We start from the raw sequence: 16,986 nt of genomic DNA on the forward strand, positions 1-16,986 counted from the left end.
CCATCCGGATTGCGCGCAAGCCACGCCCCCATGCCAGTATTTTTTCATATTCCGAAATTATATTGACCTTCATGATCAGCTCTCGTAATGTAGGGATGTCCCTTGATTTCCAACTCTGCACTATCAAAGATCTTGAGGCAAGTACGATGTTCATAGCTGTGGCTCTCAATGGCAACGGGTAGACAGACATACCTATACTCAGCAATGCTTTTTCGGGGGATGCCCTGGCCAGAACACCTGTGATTCTTGCTATTAATTTGAATATTTCATTCCAGAAGCTCCGCAGATGCGGGCACGACCACCACATGTGGACTAATGTACCCATCTGGCCGCACCCCCTCCAACACTGGTTGGATTTGTCCTCTGAGAATTTAGCTATTATATAGGGGGTGAAGTGCCATCTAGCTATAATTTTGATCGATAGTTCCCCATAGTTCGAGCATCTCGAGAAGCGGATATTATCTTTAATCGCTAACAGCCACTGTTTATCCGTAAAATGTTTCCCAAGGTCGGTCTCCCATCTCTCCAGGTGACCAAATCTATAGAAGGAGGATTTTGCGTCTAAAAGATCCTACAATATGGAGATCCCTTTAGGTTTAGGGTTGGATGAGGTCAAACACTCCCATGCCCTAGCAGGGACTAATGTATTAGAGGCCTTCAATTTACGGTACCAGGATGCAATTTGTGAGTATGTTAAAAATTCAGAAGGGGGAATGTTAAACTTATTTTGAATTTCCCCGAAGGACAGGACATGATCCCCTACCGTGAGCTCGTGGACTAGTTCAATCCCCTTGCTTTGCCACATATTCAAAGAGATATTTGGGATTAACCACGGGAGCGAGTTTAAGGGAATGGGTACTGCTGTTAGTCGCTCACCACGATGGGATGATAACAAGAACCTTCTCCACGCTTGTAAAGAGGCCTGTATTGTGGGGTGATCTATGCCGACATTGAATTGTTCAAGGCTAAAGGCTATTAATAGAGAGCGTAATGATCTAGGGTGCACACACGACTGCTCAAGTTGACACCAGGGTTTGGGTTCTAGTGGGGATAGCCAGCCTCATAGTTGGTCCAACACTGCCGCTGTTGCGTAATCTTGAAGAACTGGGATCCCTATACCACCCACTTGTTTACCTTTACTTTGCACACCAGACGGGAATCTCGCTTTTTTCCCTGCCCAAATAAAATTTAGCATTTGCCTTTGTAGGGTTTTAAAGAAGGAGGGGGGAATAGCTATCGGTAATGCCCTGAAAAGGTACGTTAGCTTAGGGAGTAGTAGCATTTTGTAGGCTGCCAGGCGACCATGCCAGGATATATAGTGCTTATGAAGTTTAAGTATTTCTCTTTGGAGAGCATCTAATATTGGGGGAAAATTCGCTTGGAACAACTTAGTCGTGGAGGGAGTTATTCGGGTTCCCAGATACTGTAGAGAGTGTGAGGACCAGGGGTATAGAAATTCCTTTTGTATTTTTGCTTTTAGATGACCATCAATTGCTATCCCCAGAATGCACGATTTATTTTCATTAATCTTGTAGAAGGCCACCTTGCTAAATTTTGCTAAAATCTCCTGCGCTGCTGTAATGGATTGGTAGGGATTAGACAAAGTCAAAATTACATCATCCACAAAAAGTGATATCTTGTGTTGTATGCCTTGGGAGGATATACCCTGAATTCCAGGATGCCGCCTGATCAGTTCCGCCAGGGGTTCCATTACCATGGCGAAAATGATCGGAGACAGCGGGCATCCTTGCCTGGTGCCATTTGTTATACAGAAACTTTTTGAGAACATACCCTCCGCAAACACGAATGCTGATGGCGAGGAGTACAATGCCAAGATGGCCTGCTGAATTCGTCCCGTCAACCCAAATTGTTGTAGTACTCTGGTTAGGTACCCCCAATGAATTCTATCGAAGGCCTTCTCTGCGTCTAGAGATAGACGCAGAGAAGGCCCTCCCGACTTGTCAGCCGAATAAACAAGACCTATCAATCTCCTAGTTGCATCATGTGCCTGCCGTCCTAGGACAAAGCCCACCTGGTCGTGATTGATAAGTCTTGGCAAAAGCCCTGCAAGTCTATTGGCCACCAGTTTTGCATATACTTTAACATCGACATTCAATAAAGATATCGGTCTATAACTCTGAGGAAGTGAGGTGTCTTTACCCGGTTTGGGGATAGTAATGATCGAAGCAGTAAGCATATCGCTTGGGAAAGCGGCAGTGGACATCGCGGCATCAAAAATCTGCTTTAAATATGGGGATAGTTCGGCTTGAAACAACTGGAAATATTCTGACGAGTAGCCGTCAGGACCCGGTGCTTTATTATGGGGCATACTCTTAACAACTGTTTGAATTTTGGGGATTGTGAAAGGGGAGTTTAGTTTTTCCAATTCACTCTGGGAGACTCTGGGTAGGTCAATTGTCCTCAAGAACTCCGTAATTAATTGATCTGAGGGTTGGTGAGTATCAGGGTCATCTCTGAGGTTATATAAGGCCTCGTAGTAATCACTGAGAGCATCAGCGATTTCTTTCGGATTGTATACCGTTTGCTTAGTTTTAGGGTTGATCATACTGCTAATTTTCTGATGGGTAAATCTTTCTTTAAGTTGGCTTGCCAGTAGCTTCCCTGCTTTATTACTATACTGATAGTTATTAGCTTTCAGGATATGAAAATGGTTCTCCTGCTGGGAGACCAGATAGGCACGTAGCTCTTGCCATGCAGAAAAAAAAGCATCTCTCGTCTTCTGCGTGGACAGTTGTTTATTGGACGTTTCTAAAGTTTGTATTTCCCCTAGCAGAGAATTAAGCCGCTCCGTCCGCTGCCTTTTAACTTTCACTCCCAGTTAGATTAATAAACCTCTCATATAGACCTTGTGGGTGTTCCAGAGGGTGAAGGGATCCGATACCGAAGGAGCATTAATCTCAAAGAATTCAGTCAGTTTTTCTCTTCTGTTCGCTCTCGTTTCGGCACTGCGATCCCCCACCCCAGGGACACCGGGGCATGGTCCGACCAAGTTATAACATGTATGTCAGATCTTACGATTTTTTGTAGCAAAAATTTGTCTACCAGAAAGAAATCTATACGTGAGTAAGTATGATGAACGTTGGAGAAAAATGTAAAGTCCCTTTCAGAGGCATGCTGACAACGCCAGACGTCATGGAGTCCAGAGGTGGAAGGAAAGTTCGTAAGAGTGGGTCTACGGGACTTCTTCAGATTGTAATTAGACACGTCCATTTCTCCATTTGGGACGGCATTAAAGTCATCGCAAACAAGAACATGGCCCTGTCTCATAGCAGAAACTTTCTTCCATATTTTCCGCATAAACCTGATTTGATTAGTATTCGGGAGGTACACATTTACAAGAGTATATTTCTGATGGGCAATCTCACATAGAAGAACTATGAACCTACCAGACGGGTCCAGGTAAGTGTCCACGTGGGAGAAGGTAATAGAGTCCTTAATAGCAATTGCTACACCCGCTTTTTTCTTGGGGCCAGTAGCCATAAACACATGTGGAAATTTGTGGTTTGAAAAGGAAGGGTGATTACCCGTCATAAAGTGGGTCTCTTGGAAGCAAATTATGTCGCATTGCAGCCTAGCCGCTTCTCTCCAGGCTAGATGACGTTTCTGGGGCTGTTGAGGCCCTTAACATTTAGAGATGAAATAGTAAAAGTCATGTCGTGCTATACTATGTTAGTACCTGACCTTTCAAGATCTGAAAGGGGACGCTTCACGAGTGGAGATAAGATGGGTGCTTTTGTCTGGGTCAGGCGCCTCTTGTTGTGCCAACCTCTCTTTCCGAAAATGACCGGACTGGTATCTGTAATAGGGGGTAGGGGGAAGATAGGTACGGGGAAAGTCAAACAGTGAAAAACGAACAAAAATGAACAAAATAAAAAGAACAAAGGTAAAAAGATTTGCGATTCACTAAAGAATCTGTGCTGGTGTAAAACCGCTAACTCTTGGGGGAAAAAGTGATCAGTATTGAAGCTTGAAAAATAAGATTGTGTACAATTTTCTATAAGCCTTCTTCCCAGGCATCCAGGCGGCTAAATCACATTAATGTGAGGTAGAGTCACCCTGTTTCAGCTAAAAAATGTGTGCGTGTGGGCAGAGGTGATCCTGTCTTTCCTTGAGCTGCGTGTGGTGGATGTAGAATCTGCCAAGCTTCCAAAAGGCGGATGCCGTCTTCATTTGTCACCAGGTGCGACTCCCCATCTTGGGTTATTAGCAGTTTAGCTGGGTGCAGCCATCTATAGGGGATGCAGTGGTTGTTCAATGGTTTGGTGATTGTAGCCAACTGTCTGCGTTGCTGCATGGTATAGGCTGAAAGGTCTGCGAAGAATGACAAGTCCTTCAGATCAGTAGGTAAGTTCTCCCGCTGCCTAGTCGCCATCACAAATCGCTCCTTTACATGATAGAAATGCACCCTGACTATGGTGTCTCTGGGCAAGTGGGGTGGGATGTTTTTAGGTCTAGGCAGTCTATGGATACGGTCCACCACCAATTCCTCCGCTGGTGTATCTGGGAGCGCCACCCGCATTAGGTTAATAAAATAGTCTCTCAGCTCCTGCGGTTTAATCATCTCAGGGATCCCGCAAATCTTGACGTTATTACGTCTTGACCTGTCTTCGAGGTCCACCAGCTTTGCTTTAATATTTGCGATCTCTTCGTCTCTGTCATTATGAGCGTCTACCATGTCATTGAATGTATTTGCAAACTCACCCATTTTGACTTCTATGTGTGAAACTCTGCTGGCTACTGCGGTCACCTCTGTTTTAAACTGCTGTGTCAGTGATATAATGTCCGCGTGCAATGTGGATTGGAGGGACACCAACATGTCCTTAAGTGTAGTATCCATTACAGGATGATTCATCGTCGGGAATTCAGTAATTGAGTCCTGTAGTTCCCTGGTGTCATCTAGTGAGGAGTTAAAATCACTCACCTCCTCCATGTCAGCTGCTACTGCCGCCGTCTTCTGCCTGCTTTTCGCCGGGCTCGACGATGCTGAGGGTGGCGATGGGCATGGTGAGGGCTGTGATGACGGGATACTCCCCATGCTGGCTTGCCTCTCTGCTTTCTCCCGCTGGCCCTGCGAATCTCGTGCATGGCCGACATTGCCGCCGGCGCCATCTTGGATGGAGGGCGGACGTTGGTGGCCGAAGAAATTTAACATCTTGCCCGGTCTGATGGTTTCTTTTCTTTTCCGGGATGGCATCTCGGAGGTTGCCCACAGGTAGTCTGACAGTTTGAGGGTGAAACGAGGGTTATTGTCGCTGTAGTTCGCCACTGAAGCCTGGGATGAAGCGGAGCCGCTCTAACATGCGACCATCTGCTCTGCTGGCTAGCCACGCCCCCGGAGCAGAGGTTTTTTAACTACTGGCTGGCCAGAGCCAGAAGAGTGGTGGAGAATGCTTTTGGCATAATGGCCATCCGGTTCCACCTATTCCTGATGCCAATCAACATGGAGGAATATAAACAAAACCATATAATACTTGCATGCTGCATTCTACACAACTTTCTCAGGAGAAATGCTATGAACTATGAGGCCTCAGTTGGGCCTGAGGCCAGATTTCCAGAACAAACAACAACCCTGATAGTGCTTAAAGCTGGCCATCCTGGCTTGCCACCCCAAAGCGCCCACAAGGTCTGTCAAAAATATATGGAATACTTTGCGGGTAGGTGGGCCATTTATATGCCAGAAAATGTTTGATAAACATTTTTAAAATACATTTTTATTTTAAACTGAAATAATATTTGATTTGATTTACTGCTTATGTTTCTTTTAGCTGTCTCCTAGGTTCTCCAATGGGTTTTTCTTTTTGGACATTTATTCAATAGTGCAAGTGTAATTTATTTGATACATGAGGTGACAACCTCTTCTTCAGCTAACTATTATGGTGTGGGTAATGTATGCAATGCATTAATGATTTAAAAAAAACATCCTTTTCAGCACCATGAATTAATTGTTTTGAGTCCCCGAAACTGTCCTGATTGGGGCAAATTGTAGAGCACTGTGGGATTATTTACTAAAGGAAAATCCACTTTGCACTTTGAAAATGCATTGAAAGTGCACTTGTAGTGCCAAGTGGATTTGCCTTTAGTAAATAACCCCCATTGTCACAGAAGCCACACTTTGCTGAGTAGAAAACATTTTACTCAAAGCACATTGACGTGTGCATTAGAAAAGGGTTTTTGAACAAACCAACATATTTGTTGTATAACATTTTTAGGTTTGACAGTAGAAATAGCCATTTTTTAGTTAAACAGGCCTGTTTAAAATCATAAAACATGCACAACTCAGGAACTTACAAAGTTCAACTTTGAAAAAGTGAAAGCAATATCCTACATAAGTATGTCAAAACTGTGTTGATATTGCCTTCATCAGATGGGGTGATGTCACCCCTGTGAAAGCCAAATTTTAACCACTTAAGGAACAGGCCTCTTTTTCAGACTCAGTGTTTACAGTAGGTGACCCTATGCCCAGTCGCGGGAGCCAGCGGCGAGCTGGTTCGCATCGGGAAAGGAAAAATGTTTAATAACCGACAAGCATCGCTGGCCGGGTTCACACTGGTGCGGGGATCCGAATTGGATTCCCGCTAATACCAGGCACTGTGTTTGGTATGAATCCTAAGGGAGAACTCCACACCAAATAGGGTTCCCCCTTGGGAGGCATACCAGGCCCTTAGGTCAGGTAGGGATTTTAAGGGGAATCCCCTACGCCGAAAAAAATGGCGTGGGGTCCCCCCAAAATCCATACCAGACCCCTATCCAAGCACGCAGCCCGGCGGGTCAGGAAAGGGGGTGGGGACGAGCGAGCGCCCCCCCCCCCCGAGCCGTACCAGGCCATACCAGGACATCGTAAGGGGGCGGGGTCACCATGTGACATCAACCGGTGACCCCGCCCTTGTCCCTATATAAGTCGCCGCGCACTGCGTCCCTGGCAGGGAGAGAACATCAAGTCAAAATCTCCAGAAGAAGAAGAACGGAAGGCGGTGGCGGCGACGGCGACAGAAGACCGGGTCACCGCTAGTAAAAGAGCTGGAAGAAGAAGCGGTGGCCCGGCAAGAAGAACCGAAGAGGGGGACAAGACCCCGCGAAGTCGGAAGAAGTGGACGGCGACGAAGAAGAAAGCCGGCGAGAAGACCCCCGAAGATGGAAGACCCCTGGAGCTGTGCAATAAACTACTTTAACCCTTGTGTGTTGTGTTTTTTTTTTACATTTTTTTCACAGGTGAATGGGTAGGGGTACATTGTACCCCATACTCATTCACATAGGGTGGAGGGCCGCTATCCGGTAAGCCCCCCGCCCGCAGACCCCGACAACCAACGGCCAGGGTTGTCGGGAAGAGGCCCTTGTCCTCATCAACATGGGGACAAGGTGCTTTGGGGTGGGGTAAGCGTAAGGAGTAAGGCGGAATTATCGCCGCTCTCGCTACTATAGGAAAATGACATTTTCCTATTGCCGCCAGCGCGAGAACCAGCCAACGGGATCGCGTTGGTTAGAGAAGCCTATCGCTGGGAACCAGCGCGACAGTATCTTGTACGTCACTATGTTCGTAATTGTTGGCCAGCATTTGTATACATTTTAGCTAAGGAGGCTACACTTTAATTGCCCAACCATGTTCAAAGAAAATTGTTTTTCTTTAAAAATCCTGTCTTTAGTGAAAAATGTACTCCTTAGGCAAGGTCATACATGGAGTGAATTTCTTTTTTGCAACCACAGGTTGCATGAAAGAAATTTGCTTGATTCCACCATCAACACAGACAGTGTTGATGGAGAAATCCCTCCTGCTGAGTAATTGTCTCCTTGGCTAGCAATAATTGCAGGCAAAACCCAGTAGGCTCTATATATCAACTTGGTACATTCAGCCTGCCCATACATAGTTCAGATCTCTGCCAATTCCAGCTGAACCGGCCAAAATGCAAACTGTGTATAGCCTGTGTATAGCCTGCCTTAGCAAATTACCCCCCCCACACACACACACACACACAGATTTGGTGGTGACTCTGGTGGGATTTAAATTAGCTGTTTTTTTTATTTTTTTATTTGCATAACCTACTATTGTTTTATCGATGACATTAACCCAAGATTTGTGAGATGTTGGAACCTTTGTCTAATTCAAACACTCAATAAAATTAAGGATAATTACCTTAGTTTTCCTTAACTTGATTGGTTACTTGAAGAGAACACAAGTTTGCTGACCTGGCAACCCTTTAGTAAATCAACCTTGTGACATTTATTAATAAAATATAGGCTGAATAATATCAGTATAGTGATATTAAATCTCTGTGTCCAATGTATTTAGCATGATTAATGTCTCATATTTAAAAACCAGTGATTAAAGAAACGATTTTATAAGATATTACAGAACCATTAAAAAATCCAGTCAACTGTAGAAGTGTCCAAACTACTTCATTTAATATGTGAAAATATCATTCTGGAATTTGGCGCTAGAATCATTAAACTGGGTAACACATTTTTAATTTTTATTTCAGCCACAAATTATAAACTGATGCGTTAAGGGTGTTAAATTTCTGTGAGCATGACTTGGCTATTTCAAGGACTCTGTTCCAGTGGCTAGTCTGAATACTGCCAACAAAATGAATATATTAATATATTTTATACAAAATGTGCTAACGTTAACTGTGGTGTCATACTATGGAAAAACTAAACAAAAAGTACCGTATATACTCGAGTATAAGCCGAGATTTTCAGCCTCTTTTTTGAGGCTGAAAGTGCCCCCCTCGGCTTATACTCGAGTCATCGCTGTCTGTCTGCCCGATCAGCGTGTCGAGCAGACAGACAGCGGCCATTCTAGGATTCAAAGGCCGCGCCTCCCTCTCCGCCTTCGCCTGTGATAGGCGGAACACTGAATTTCCCAGCAGTCTGTGTTCCGCCTATCACGGACATCCTCTCATCCTCGTCCGTAGTATGAAGATGAGCGGACGTCCATGATAGGCGGACCACTGACTGCTGGGAAATTGAGTGTTCCGCCTATCACGGACATCCGATAGGCGGAACACTCAATTTCCCAGCAGTCAGTGGGAAATTGAGTGTTCCGCCTATCACCGACGGAGGCGCGGCTTTTGAATCCTAGAATGGCCACCGACGAAGAGCTGAAGGACGGAGGCTCGGCTCGGGACGGGCCGGGACGCAGGCCGGGCCGGGACGGGACGCAGGCCGGGACGGGACGCAGGCCGGGACGGGACGCAGGCCGGGACGGGACGCAGGCCGGGACGGACACAGGCTGGACGGACACAGGTAGGCTCTACTGTGTCTTTACTGTGCCTCTCCTGGAAATGAAGAAATCAATGCATGTGCCCTATTCCATTTTTCTTTCAGTTTGTACCATATGGAACCCATTACTTCAATGGCTACTTCCTCTGACTGGTGTTTATGATGATCAAACAATGTTTAGCAAATAATATACATACACATATGCTTATTATAGTGCTTTTGTAACAACAGCAATGTAAAACCTTTCTATTACTGGTGTTACTGGTTTATTCCTTAGTAGCCTATTTGACAGTTGTTTCTAATTCCTTAGGGCAATTTTGATATATTAATGAACCAATCAAACTAAGGTGGGAAAAAGCACACACACACACACGGATGCATGCACACACACACACACACACACACACAGGGATGGATGGACACACACACACACACGGATGCATGGACACACACACACACACACACACACGGATGCATGGACACACACACACACACACACACACACACACGGATGCATGGACACACACACACACGGATGCATGGACACACACACACACACACGGATGCATGGACACACACAGGGATGGATGGACCCACAGGGATGGACGGACACACAGGGATGGACAGGCATGTCTCACCCTCGGCTTATACACGAGTCAATAATTTTTTCCAGTTTTTTGGGGGTAAATTGGGGACCTCGGCTTATATTCGGGTCGGCCTATACTCGAGTATATACGGTAAGCTGTGTGTGACAAAATAGTTTTTACTCAAAATTATGTGAATATGCTGCCACATACTGCATAGGGCTACTGTGCTGACTTGGATTAATCAGTACTTGTAACATCAAGCAATGGTATCTTCAGAAAATGCTCAGCTGAGGTCTAGCACAAAACAGAGATGTAACATTCACCCTAAAAGGAACCGCCTGGATGTGGGATGACCCACTAATACCTGGATCCAAGACTACACTGACATACCTGTAAATATTTCAGTTGGGTTTTTTAAGAAGCCCTGTAAAAGAAAAGGGTAGGTAGACAAGTAGAATAACACTAAAGCTAATGCGGTTTGACTTGAAATAATGCTGTTTATTCCCCACAGGCCTGTGAAATGGCCCAGCTCCACAATAAATTGGAATGGAGAATAGATGATAACACAATACTAATAGATATAATTCAATGGAGGAGGCAACAAGAATACCAACAACCTAACTACAATGCACATGCAATTGTATGAACAAAATAGAGGCCAAAGGCTTCTCACCGCTGATGACTCTTGTCCCAAGCAGACCCCCAGTGGCAAGCAAATGGGTCCTCCCTTCCAAGCTAGCTTTCGACAGCTGTAGCAGGTGGTGAAAGCTGGAAACTGCATAACTCTGCAGAAGCAGAAGCATGACAGAGGTAACTTCTCTTAGCACAGTGTCTTAACAGCAGAAGCAGTAGAAGCACCAGACAGGCCCACAGTTTTTTCAGCAGCAGTTTCTGGCACACTAACACTATACTTACAGTGGACATTCTCTCTCTGCCTTGGCTCTCTGTATCAAAGTCTCTGTGCTGAACCCTGCAGCAGTCTCTCAACCAGCAGCATGTGGTATGGCATGCAGTCCTCTGCAGCACCAGTACACAAGCTCCAAGCAACTTGTCAGTCCTAGGAACTCCTAACCTTTTCCCCAGGACTCACAGCACTGCCCCACACTTTCCTTGAGAAGTTGTTAAAGGGGGCTTCCAGATTGTTATAAGCCCCCTGCCCACAGACCCCGACAACCCCTAAGCCAGGGTTGTGGGGAAGAGGTCTATATCCTCATCAACATCAGGTGTTGAGGGTATGTGGCCTGGTATGGCTCAGGAGAGTGGAGCTTTACTTTCATCTTCCTCCTTTCGTGACATGCTAGGCTGCTTTCCCAGATCTGAGTTTAGTGAAGACTTTAAGGGGACCCCACATTTTTGTTCCTTTTTTTTTTTGCATTAGGTCCCCCTTAAAATCTATAGCAGACCTGAAGTGTCTGATATAATTATTTGGCAGGACCCCAAACCAATGTTTTACACAATCCTGCCCCTTTGTTTTTTTATTCTGCTGTCAGTCAGGAATCTCTAGCTGACAGCTAAATGAGTATGGAATATAAATCATGGTTGTTAAGATGCTAGTGGTTACCCACTTCATAACTACCAGTCTAAGGGGAAACTGTTACATTTAGTAGCGGTGGTAATACCACTGACTAATGTATTACTTGCTACCAGGAAGTTCAATTTAGACAAACATCAATTTAGTTTGGTAGTTTGCCAAACACCTGAACAAGTAAAATTCTGTCAGAGCCTAAGTTTGGACTAAACTGGCAGCGTATACATAATCTAGAGCTGTGTTTGTCTGATTTGAGCTGCACTTTGATGCTAAACCAGCTTGACCGCATATACTGTACATTATCTCCCTCTCTGTCCCAAGTCTTGGATTACCTCCTGCCTGTTTGTTGCTGACACTGGCTTGCCACTGACCCTATTACTGGCTAGGTTTCTGGAACTGCACTGCCTACTTGTTGCTGCCCTTTACCTACCGACGACACAGAAACAATCTCCTGCCCTTGGGAGCTTAGTCTATAGGTACCGTAAGTGGTGTGGCCAACCTTCTGGATAAAACAATGCCTGTGGTCTTGCTGCCCTCCTCAGAACAATGAGTATGCTTAAAACTGAAACATAAAAAGAGGAAAGGAGGCGCACCAACCTTGTGTATTACCAATGGTAAAATGTATTAAAAACTGTAACAGCAGTAATCATACTCACAAACGAGGGTATACAAAAAGGCTTATCAGTCCGCCAGTAAGGATGAGCCCGATGTTCGAGTCGAATGTAAGTTTGACTCGAACATCGGGTGTTCACCTGTTCGCCGAACAGTAAACAATTTGGGGTGTTCGTGGCAAATTCGAAAGCCATGGAACACCCTTTAAAAGTCTATGGGAGAAATCAAAAGTGCTAATTTTAAAGGCTTATATGCATGGTATTGTCATAAAAAGTGTTTGGGACCTGGATCCTGCCCCAGGCGACATGTATCAATGCAAAAACAGTTTTAAAAATGGCAATTTTTTTCGGGAGCAGTGATTTTAATAATGCTTAAAGTTAAACGATGAAAGTTAAATATTCCTTTAAATTTTATACCTGGGGGTGTCTATAGTATGCCTGTAAAGTGTGGCATTTTTCCCGTGTTTGATTTCTCCCATAGAAAATTCATTATAGCTGCGAGTAGTTTTAAATTACTTTTTTTCCTTTAGAAATGTAATTTTGTGCAGGGACTGTTCTAAACACGGGAACAATGCGCCACTTTACAGGCATACTATAGACACCCCCAAGTATGAAATTTAAAGGAATATTTCACCTTTATTGTTTCACTTTAAGCATTATTAAAATCACTACTCCCGAAAAAACTTCAGATTTTAAAACTTTTTTTTGCATTGATACATGTCCCCTGTGGCAGGACCCAGGCCCCCAAACACTTTTTATGACAATAACTTGCATATTAACCCTTAAAATTAGCACTTTTGATTTTTAACATTCGGGTCCTATAGACTTTAACTGTGTTTGTGTGTTCAAACAAATTTTTTGCCTGTTCGCATGTTCTGCTGTGAACCGAACCGGGGGGTGTTCGGCTCATCCCTATCTGCCAGTAGATGAGACTGCGTCTCTGGACACCTGCAACTCAGATATTGGAGAGGTCAGATGTACAGTCCAGGTTACAGGTGTCCAGAGACGCAGTCTCATCTACTGGCGGACTGATAAGCCTTTTTGTATACACTTGTTTGTGAGTATGATTACTGCTGTTACAGTTTTTTAATAAATGTTACCATTGGTAATACACAAGGTCAGTGCACCCTCCTTTCCTTTTTACCTACCAATGACCCTGTTACTGCACTTGGATCTGGTATAGTAACAGGTTCCTGTTTCTGTACCTACCTGCTAAGTTAGCACTACACTACTATTTATTAAATGTCAGAGGCTGTAGCAATGTTTACTTTATTTGAGCCTACAGATCATGTAAGCATAGCTAGCAGCAGACATCAATAGCAGTACATGCAGATACAACATGTTTTTATGTCAAGTCTCGCCCATGTGAAATATAAGACTAAATAAACTGTATGAACAAAAGGAAACAGCTATGTATTTTTCTAAACTGAGAATGTGAAATTTAAAGTATACTTTTAAATTACCTAAGAAACGTAACTAGTCTATACTTAAGTTATAGTTTAAACAATTTTCTGAGCTCAAACTTGGTGTTAAAAAGATCTCCCTGGAGATACTCCTGGAGAAAACTATTTTCAACAATATAATGCATGGAGCAATGACTTTATATCTGAGATAAAATTTTCATAAAAAACCTCTGCTCAGTCTACTTGCATTTGCAGTATGTTTGAAGTTAAAATTATTTATGACCATTGTATTATATATCTGTATTAAACTAGAGAGCATTGTGTCTGGTAACTATCAGTCTTCATTTTTTCAGTCTTCTGGTTCATAACACCTTATGATTTATTTTCGATTTTTTTTTATTTAAGATTATCAACACTAATGTAATTTTTTTTCTCTCAAATATTAACTTGACAATGAGAAAAAAATGGAGAGTTATAATACTGCAGCTATCACTTAAAAAACAAATTATAAAAACAGTAATTTTCATGAATAGGAAACACCTAAGGTTCCTTTCAGTGAGTTTAATATGTTTTAACCACTTCCTGACCAGAATTCTCCTGAGATTGTAACTCTTCTTGACCCTTCTGTTTCTTACTCCTATGGTCCTTGCGGCTTTCCTTCACAGCAAGCAAACTATGGGCATACTAAAAGTAAACCTGCCAGGAGAACAGGTGTATTCACCAGCCAAGCGGATCTACTGACTGACATTTTGACTCAATGATTCAGAAGTAGGCAGACTGAGAAAATCAGAAGCAGTCCTTAGCAACACACGTTTTTACTGAAATGGGTTCAAGGTATTAAAGCAAATGGGTCATAATGATAGCCAAACTACTAGTAAAGGGTTCCTTTAATTTTAGCAATTGCATAGGCACCTGCATGTTAGCTCTGCTTTCTAACAAAGGCTAAGTTAAAGTGGTTGTAAAGGCTTAATTTTTTTTACCTTAATGCATTCTCTGCATTAAGGTAACAAACCTTCTATGTGCAGCTCTCTCCCAGCCCCCCTAAATACTTACCTCAGCCCACTCTTGATCCAATGTCCTCTCCTTCCTCACTGGGCTCAGAGAAAGCAGTAGGTGCTATTGGCTCCTGCTGCTGTCAATCAAATCCAGTGATGAGGGAGTCTGGGAAGCGGAACCGAGCTGCACTGTGTGTGTCACTAGACACAAAAAGCACAGTCCAGGATCGAGCCTGCATTTAAAAAAAATATCCTTTACAATCCCTATAAGCACTCTTAGCTGTCCTCTCCCACCCCTTGCCCTTTCTTTGGTCAGTGAAGCCAGTAGTTGACTATGGAAACCAGGATAAGACACACCAGAACTCTCAAATAAAGTAGCATGGTAACTGTTTAAATAACAGATCATCCAGGGTTTCAGAGAGTGGTTTCTTATTGTCCAGGAGGCAAGTAGCTAAAGAGTGATGTGTTAACAAGCATAAAAAAAGACATATATACCTGGCTTTAGTGCGTATACCAAAAACAAAAAAGTGCCTAAAAGCTTCAACTGTACTATTCATCACATTCAAATCAATAAAAAGTATATATGTCGCACTAATGAAATACAAAGTCATATGTGCAAAAGTGAAAATGAACAAAATAACTAAATATGTCACACTGGGGAGTCCTATATGAAAAGAAAAGTTGTCCACCACGAATAATCAAAATAAATAAAAAATTAAATCCTCTGTGAATAGGAAGGCTGAAACAGTCCAACACCAAAACTTCCAAAGATGTCACCACCACCAAGGATAGATGTACACTTACCAGCTGGTTTTGACCCCCTAAACAGAGAAGTCAAAAAGCATGTGTGTATAATGTACTCCAAAGAGAACTCCTTCCACTTCTAGCTTCAGGGGTAGTTCCAGCCAATGGAAAAAGGATCTAGCAGTATGTTATTCAAATCCACATCCACACTGCCATGAATGCTGAAAGGAACGAAATGTGCTCCACATAGTGTAAATCTTAATTAAAAACCACTTTAATAAAAGATTGTACACATATGTTATTGCACACAAAAAAGTACAATCCGGCAGGCATGAAAGATAAAAGCTCTGTTGCTTCTGGTTGCGTGGTGACATCAGTACATAGCTCCATCCTAAGCACCCCTACAGGGCCCTGGAAGAAGTCATATTCTACTTTACTTTATATTCTATATATACTTTACTATTATCTTTATATACTTTATCGATCGATCAACTTGGGTACAATCAGCATGGGTACAATCAAAATGGTTCGAATCTCGGCCATTCCCTGCTGAACCAGCCGATATTCAAACTGTCTATGGCCAGCTTGATAGGATCGGGGTGACTGCATCTCATATACTACCATCTGGCAGTTCATAAATGTAAGTTTCATTATTAGCCTGTCACTGTAAGCAGAGCGTTTCACTTAGCCAGGTTTTTTAAGAATACAATACTCAAAATTAAGGCTGAAATTGCACTTCCCTAGCACCACATTTCCATTCAAATTCTTGCGTTATTTTCAACTTATTGATGCCTGGTACACACAATGAGATTTTCGGGTGAATGATCGTCTATTTTTATTTTTGCATGATTGTCTCATATTGTAAATAAAGAATTTACTAAAATGACAAAAATTCTCGTACGACAATAAAAATACGGAAGTAATGTAATGTGTTGTAGTGTATTTGTATTGTATTTTGGAACAACAACTCTATTAATTAAATGAAAATCATATGATCTACTATCGTATGAGAAAAATGTTCATGCTTGTCAGATCGTATAATATCAAATTAACTGCCATGATCAGCTCTCAAAAGCTTTGTAATAACTGTCAGATTATCATACAATTGCTTCAAAGAGGTATTTTTCATTAGATTTTTTGTTTGTGTTCATGGGCCGTTAGCAGCTAATAATTTCAGAGGTGCTAGACCTTTTTTAGCTTTGCATGTCTGAAACATGTAGTTTAGTGCACATGTGTCCTCCATGTAGTAGTTCAGCTGGTGATACTTGTGTAGTTGCAGTCCTAGTCACATTGTAGACATAAAAGAACTATGTAGCAAAAACTTTCCATAGTTTTTCAGTAAGGTTTGCAATCAGAAGATCTTCTTTAGGGATTTGGTTAAATCTCTCAATGAATCTATTTGTTTGGGTGCAAAAAATTGAGGATTTATCCAAGAACACTATAGCCATAGACTATGGACATTTTATATCTAATCATGTTGTAAGGTGACAGTATAGGGTTCAATTTATTTAATGAGTTTGGCTTTGTAGAATGTCCAACAATTGTACTGGGCATGAGGACAAGCTTGGACTTATAATTTCTTAAGTTTTTAGGAATCAGCTTCTCTTTCAGAGAAGGGTTGGTTTCTCTTGATTTCTGCAACATCGGTTACAAATCTGATTGCACTTGTGTGCAAAATTCTTTGCAAAACCCAGTGAGCTGCTGTTGATTGGTGAAGAACATCCACTAATTTTTTTGGGCTTTGAAAAGTTCCTACCCAGTAGAGAGTTGCCTTTATTTACAATGTAGAATTCAGTTTGCACACTAGTTGATTGACATTTTACAGTCACTGGCAGGCAAACAAGCTTAGAAATGGGGGTGTCAAAGATATCTAACCAGTTT

This window comes from Lithobates pipiens, unplaced genomic scaffold (assembly GCF_037356315.1).
Source record: "Lithobates pipiens isolate NorthernLeopardFrog02 unplaced genomic scaffold, aLitPip1_a1.2 Scaffold_16, whole genome shotgun sequence".
In the NCBI taxonomy this organism is placed as follows: domain Eukaryota; kingdom Metazoa; phylum Chordata; class Amphibia; order Anura; family Ranidae; genus Lithobates; species Lithobates pipiens.